The sequence below is a fragment of the Prunus mume genome, linkage group LG7 (genome assembly GCF_029339155.1).
Source record: "Prunus mume cultivar Tortuosa linkage group LG7, ASM2933915v1, whole genome shotgun sequence".
Classification (NCBI taxonomy): Eukaryota; Viridiplantae; Streptophyta; class Magnoliopsida; order Rosales; family Rosaceae; genus Prunus; species Prunus mume.
The window spans coordinates 18025092-18032141 of NC_142704.1; positions in this window are offsets into that span (position 1 = coordinate 18025092).

The following is a 7050-nucleotide window of genomic DNA, read 5'->3' on the forward strand; positions in this document are numbered from 1 at the left end:
TTTGCTATGTTGTACGCGATTATTTGACGTAGTCTTTGACATGTATGGATATTTCCTGCCCTAAAGCGAGTTGCCTGATTTTATGATAGCTTGGTACCTTTTACCTTAAGCATTACGCAGGATTACAGTAGAAATGGGGCCCGATTGGGTCTTACAGTAGATGGGTGCCGAAGGCAAAAGTACAATGGTGAGTTTAGTCGAGGCTCAAAGTGAGTATAAGAAACACAATGTCTAGGGTCAGGTATGTTTACTTGTAGTAGCACTTGAGATAATTGACGTTCCAAGGGTGAGACAGCGTTTTGCCCGGTCCGTGATATAAGTCGGCAGCAAACCTTGGTGGATCTCATCGGGCCTTCCCGTAGGGCCCGGGGTACCTTCATTAGGGTTCTTAGTGGCTAATGAAACCTTGCATTGATCCCGATTGTGGCTCGAGTTTAACTCTGGAGTCGTATTACACTACAACTGTCTGGCCTTGTATGCGGCGTTGCGCATGTTGGGCCGTCCTGGCTGAAGCGAAGATCGATGAAATCGAGGTTGAGGGCATTTGCTCGTTATTAACCGACGCCTGTAAGTGGAAGAAGTTGGTATGTTGGCTGGCCAATCTCCTTGGTACCACCGCCCGTTACCAAGAAGAAAGCGGTGTTTCTCCGTTGGTCACCAGGTGGTGCGGTAAGCGAGAACCTGCAGGGTAGCTCGGCGACAACCCTTTGTCAAGCTTGGTCTTGAGGGTTTTCTTGATAATTTTGTTCACGGCCGACACGGCCATTGGGCGAGGATGGTGCTGAGAAGCGAAGCAAAGTTTTATCTTGAGTTGGAACAAGCGCCTAAATTTTGCGTTGTCAAATTGCGGCCGTTATCCGTGGCGATGGCCTTGGGGATGCGAGCGGCACCGCGATATTTTGCCAAGCGAGCGTCTCAATCTGCGAGCCCGCGATGATGGTGGCGAGGCCTCGGCTTGACCCACCAGTAGTGGTATTTGCCACGTTGCGTATTGCTGGCACTTTACCCTCGGGCATAGGTCCGATGAGGTCAAGTCCCCAGAGCGAATGCCAGGGGTGACCATGGTTTATTAAAGGTTGGTACAGGAGTTGCGGGATATTGGCAACCGCCGACACTTATCGCGCTACAGGTGAAGGCTTGGGCATCGAGTGTGAAGTGAGGGCGGAGTATCGCGCCTAATGGCCTTATAAGGGAAGCGGGCGCTGAATGACTACGGATGCCTTCGTGAATTTCGGAGGACATAAGTAGCCTTCCTCTGGGTCGAGGGCATCGAAGGTAGGAGTAGGTGAATCCGGCGCTTATCGGGGCTGTGTGATCAGTGTCGGGCGGGGCGATAGCGAACACGCCAGCGCCTCGGCCCAGTCGGTGAGTAGCGTCACAGTTCTGCAAGTGGAGGATGGGGTCCATCCATGTTGGGCTGTGATCGATGGCGCAGGATAAGTGGTGTCAGTGTGCTTGGTGATCCAAGATTTCCATGTGGATATTGCGGCCAAGACCACTTATGGGTGGAGCTAGTCTAGCTAGGGCATCAGCATGGCTATTCTCAAAGCGTGGTACAGCTTATGAGATAAGCATTGAAGGTTACAGCGGATAGGCGTGTATGTTGGAAGTAATTTGTCATGGACACGTCCTTGTGAAGTCTGGTTGACTTGGTGCCGCAGTGTGAGTCGAAAATCTGAATTGCCTAGCGCCCATCTCCTTGGCTTACAGGAGGCCAGCCAAGAGTGCCGTATTCGGCCTCATTGTTGGGCGTGGGGTGGAAAGCGAAGGCGTACTCGAGGACAACCTTGCCGGAAGATGAGGACAAGGCGACTCGCATCACAGGCGTTGGAGCCCATCCACGCAGTCCATAAGAGGCTGTGTTACCATCTAGGAGTGCCGTTGCGGGCGGTGGACTGGCTCGGGGTAAGTGGGCTCCGCCGTGATACGTGGGTGGCCCCGCATGAGGTTGATGGTCGGATATAAAGTCGGCCTGGCCTTGGCCCGCCGTGGTGGCGGGGTTTGTAGTAGATATCAAATTCGCCAAGCTCAATGGCCCGCCGACTAGCCTCCCGAGTCTAAACCACGCAATACTTGCGAAGTGGTTGATTGGTTAAGACGCCAATGGTATGAGCACGAAATGCGGCTGGCGTGGCCGAAACCACCAAGCGAATGCCAATTTCGATGTCCGGTGCGAACCTCGCGTCTGTGCAGCTTTCTTGGCGTAATGCAGGGTGCCGCCGCCGTTCTTAGTCTGAATGAGCCTGAGCGACCCGTATGGCGGGCGGAGAGATAGATCATGAGGTGTCGCCCGGCTCGGTGTTGACAATAAGGGCCGGCCCGTATCGCCTGACTCGTTGAAAGCTTTGTCACACTCGGCGGTCGGTAATACCGCTTGCTACCCTTAAGTGCCACGAAGAAGGGGCCGTGATCGATGGCTTTGGAGATGAATACAGTCGGTGCGACTCGCCGGTAAAACTCTGGATGTCCTTGATCGTCTTGGGTATGGCCATGTCTAATATGGCCTTGATCTTCTCGGTTAGCCTCAATACCCCTCGGCTGATCAGCGGCCAAGAATTCCACAAATACACCCAAATGCACACTTGGTGGGGTTGAGCCTCATCCTATCTTTGCCGAATGGTAGACATGGTGAGAGAGGTTGGGGATGTCTTGAGTCGATAGTGTGCGACTCTTACTTGAGCATGTCATAAACATAAACCTCCATGGTGTTGCCAATCGGGCCCGAAGATGCCGTTACAGACGCTGATATGCCGGCATTCTGAGGGCGAAGGGCGCATTATAGCGATAAAGCCCACGATCCGTGATGAAGGTATGTGCGGTCCTCGGGATGCATGAAAATCTGGTTGTACCCGAGTAAGCATCCATGGCGAGAGGCGTGGCGGTGTAGCATCAACTAGCCGGTGATCGTCGGGGTAGAGAAGCTATCGCCGGGCAGGCCCGATTGAGAGTTAGTGTAGTCTACATCGTCACGCCAACCGCCGCGATTGCCACTTGGGACCATCACCACATTGGCGGCCAGTGGGATAGTCACCTCTTTAATAAATCAATGCTAGTTAGCTTGTCACCTCTTTGCCTCATGGCCTCGTATCGCTCTGGAATTAAGCACGGCGCTTACGCGAGCAGGTCAAAGCAGCGGGATTAATCGCTGGCCGGTGGGATATGGTCTCGGTGAGATGCCGAGGCATGTCATTTACGACGGCGAAGACCTCGAGAATAAAGAGCGAAGGGAAAGCGACAAGATCGAGCAAGCTCACAGAGAGAGGTGCGATCGACACAGCCGGTTGGGATGTTCATCAAAAGGTAACCAGGCTCAAGATCTTCCACGAGTTGGCACGTAAGGGTGTAATTCTCCCTAGGTCCTCGGCGCTCGGTGCGGCTTGAGCGGTGTTGGAGCTACAGGTTCTGCGAGGGCCTCGCCCGATGTTGGCGGTTGGTGGACCTTCTGCAGAGCGTAAGCGGCCGGGCGCCAGAGTTAGTCTCCGCACCCGTGCTGTACCATGAGTGTAAAAACTTGGCAGCGACATATGGGTGAGATGAAGACCTTTATTTGGGCCATGGCGAGGCGGTAGGGATGACATTATGGTGTGGGGCGGTCGAAATGTGAGAGAGTGGTGATTGTCCTCCGGCTGGTGCCCGATCCAATAGAGATGGGAGATGGATGCTTCAATGGTGGACCACCTCGCGGAAGAAGCTCACTAGGCGTGATGCATCGGTCGGCGGTGAGATGGGACACAGGCTCGTTGAGCCTCGGCAAACATCCACCTGACAGCGCAGGTGTCACAGGGGATCGCCCCACATCAAAGTTAAATATCGGCCGGATAATGATTGGGTCATCGTGGGAGGATAACACGCGCTCTTCCTCCTCACGAAGGTGATGGGAGCTTAGCTTTGATTTGGGTCTTGGCAAGCGTCCTTTCGTGGCGAAGACACTGAGTGCGCATAGGTGGAAGCGGACATAATGTTTGATGGAGTTGTTGGAGGTTCCGGCCCGAGTGGGACCACCGCGATAGTTGAGATCATGTTGATCGGCGTTGGTGAGGTTAGGTGGGGGTGGGAGATTGTTCACCCGCCTCGAGTTTCAGTAGTAAGTCCTTGATGATGTTGCGCAAGGCAACACAAGATTGATGTGTGTCACCGAGGCGGTAAGCGGCAAGAAGACACCCGTGTTGGGCATGGGCTTCTTGCTTTGGTCTTGGGGAAGCAGGTATTATAGATGCCTCATACACGGAGACATTTCGTAGGTGGTGTTGAGTGGTGAAACCTCGAACACAGGCTTGGGTGAAGAGTGGAGCCCGATCGCTTTGCCCGTGGAGTTGATACATTGGACTAATTGGTTATTATATCTGCCCGTTTGTTATTGTTGAAGGTATCTTTGTAGTTATCCTTCCGTTTGAGTCTTGGGTACCACAAGGTATAGAGCGGGAGTAGAATGTTGAGAGGGGCTTGAGGTGGATCTTGAAGCGAGTTGGGGATCGTGAAAGGGTGATGTCTTGGGGTGGCGGACCGCCCAGGTTGAAATCTCAGCCTTAGCGTGCACGGCACCTTCATAATTGACATCGTGTGTTCCAAGGGTTCTTTGTGCACAGGTGCGAGTTAGACTCTCGGAGGCCACTCTTGAAGCACCGAGGCGGCACGATCATGTCTACAGGCGTGGCGTACTCGTGGTGAACACGGCTGCATACTCAGAAGACTCATCCTCACCACACTAAGCATATGCAGTCGTCAGTAAGTGAAGCGTCAGTCTGGATCATGAAATGGTCGAGCCTGCCAGGCGTCAAATGTATTGATAGTGCGGGGCTCGGCTGTAGAACCAATTGAGGCGCCTGCCGAGGTAGATGGGAAGATGAGGCACATGCCTTACGCCCATTAAGCCTTGCATCCCATGGCGGACCGGAAAGAATGTATGTGGTGAGGATCCTCCGCGCTGTGTATAGAAGGCGATCACGGAGGGCTGGATTTCTTCTCCGGTGGAAATTAAGGATGCGCTCATTAAAGGCCCGGTCGTGGCTTTGCCTGCAGGGGTTGGTGGTTCTTATTCTTGTGCTCATTCTCCGACGCCGGACCTTCTCAAAAAGAAGTCTCATTGCCAGGCGGCATGAGGGAGAGTCTCTTGGTCTTGGAGGTCTTGTGTGTGTGTGTGTGGCCGAGCTAGATATGAAGTCAGTCCATCGAACTCCTCGGTGTGATAAGGCTCGTGCTCCTCTGAGTAATCATGCTCCCAATCATCCGAGTCCCCATACCCTCTCCTGTAGGCACATGGGTTGGTTTTGGTGGGGGCCTAGGTGTGTCACCTTTGGGTCTTGGAGATTAAAGGATAAGAAGGGTCCCGTCTGGTTGGTCGAGGATACGATCCCCGCAATCCTGTAGACCTTCGTTGGTTCATGAGGCCGGTTCCTCGGCGGGAGATACGGAGAAGACGCCAGACTTGGTCGCCTCCGGATGGAGAGTCCTTACCCTCTTTGCCGGGCCTAGGCCGATTGGAGGGCCATGGTGGGAATGTCTGGTTAGTTTACTGTGTCGCGCCAGTTCCAGGTAAAGGCTGCGTTGATCCTCGGCTTGGTTCCGCTCCCGGTTTCAGCCGAGATGCAAGAGTCGTGTTCCACTCAACATTCTCGGAGGAAGATGGTCACATCTCTCGGACATCTTGACGACATGCAAGCGGAGGAGCTCCACCTCGGCACGGAGGTTGACCTCCGGACGGTCCTTCGAGAGGTACCTCTCTGAGGGGTATTGCGCTGTTGGCATCGCGCTATCCTCGATGAGGCATGGCTGAGTGTGGAGTGAAGAAGAGGCGACGGGGCTGATAGGTGAAGGAGCCACTGGCCAGTAGAAAAATGGGTTTCAAGTATTGGATTCCCACAGACGGCGCCAAACTGTTGATGCTCTTTTTCGGAGAGGGTCAACTTAGAGATAGGGTTTGTCTTTAACAAGAGAAGGGCCTGGGCCTTTGGTAAAAGGCTAGCCTGCAGAAGACAAAAGCAGAGGAAGCGGTCGTTCGACGGACACCCGGTGTGGTGCCGGCCGAAGGCTCTCCGATGCCTGAGTCAGCTAGGTGTAGTGACTATTGTAAAGTAACAGATAATAGTGGAAGAGAAGTTACCCCTTTTTCTTGGTTACTGTTCCCCATTTATAAGGAAGTAAAAGTAGGAGGTTTGCACAAAGTTTCGATGTGGGACTTTGTGCAAGTTGTGTGATGACGACACGTGTCTCCTGTGTTTTAGGTTTGGCAGTTCGAGCTTCGGCAGGTGGTTGTCCCCTCGGAAGAGCATCTCCCTTTGGCAGGGAGGAAGACATGTCTACCTTGGTGTTCAATCACGCTTGGTTAATTATGGTGTAAACAGAAATTATTTTTCTTGTGTCGAGCTATAAATATATACATAGTATCTATTTTGGGCCTCACTTTGGCCTTAAAAATCTCATGGCCACCCTCGAGAGGAAGGGAGGAGTAAAATGACCCCCTCCCCTCATTGCGGCGTTGCAAAGTGTTTGAAATGGAAGGGGTTAGGGTTCGAGCGAGAGAACCATATCCTACAACTAAGCTCTGTTTTTTTTCCACATTGATAGTAGTCATTGTTTATAGCATTACGAAACAATTAGTTTGATTGTTTATAGCATTGAAGCATTTCTTAAACAAAAGTCAGAAATTCAGCACTTCACAACAAAAAGAAAATTAAGCATAAGAATATGGACCACTTAAGAAAATTAGGAATTTTTAAATGTAAGCACCTTAAACCATCCATCTACTACAATAATATAAGCTACAAACTAAACAATGAAAAAGAAAAATTAAGAATAAAGAGCTTAAAGATAAAAGTATAAGAACCTGAAGTTGAAGCTTTCTTCTTTGTTTTTGACACAAGTAAGCGGCTTAATTGTGTCAAAAAAAGAGACGTCTCAATAGATGAAACCCACAAGCTTGAGCACTAGAAAACTCATAATAGTATTTTCAGAGATTCACTTAGGTTTGAAATTGGATGATTTGTATTCATATAGAACTAGAATATTTATACAAGTGGTGGGTACTTGGTCTCCAAGTTTATTCCTATTTGG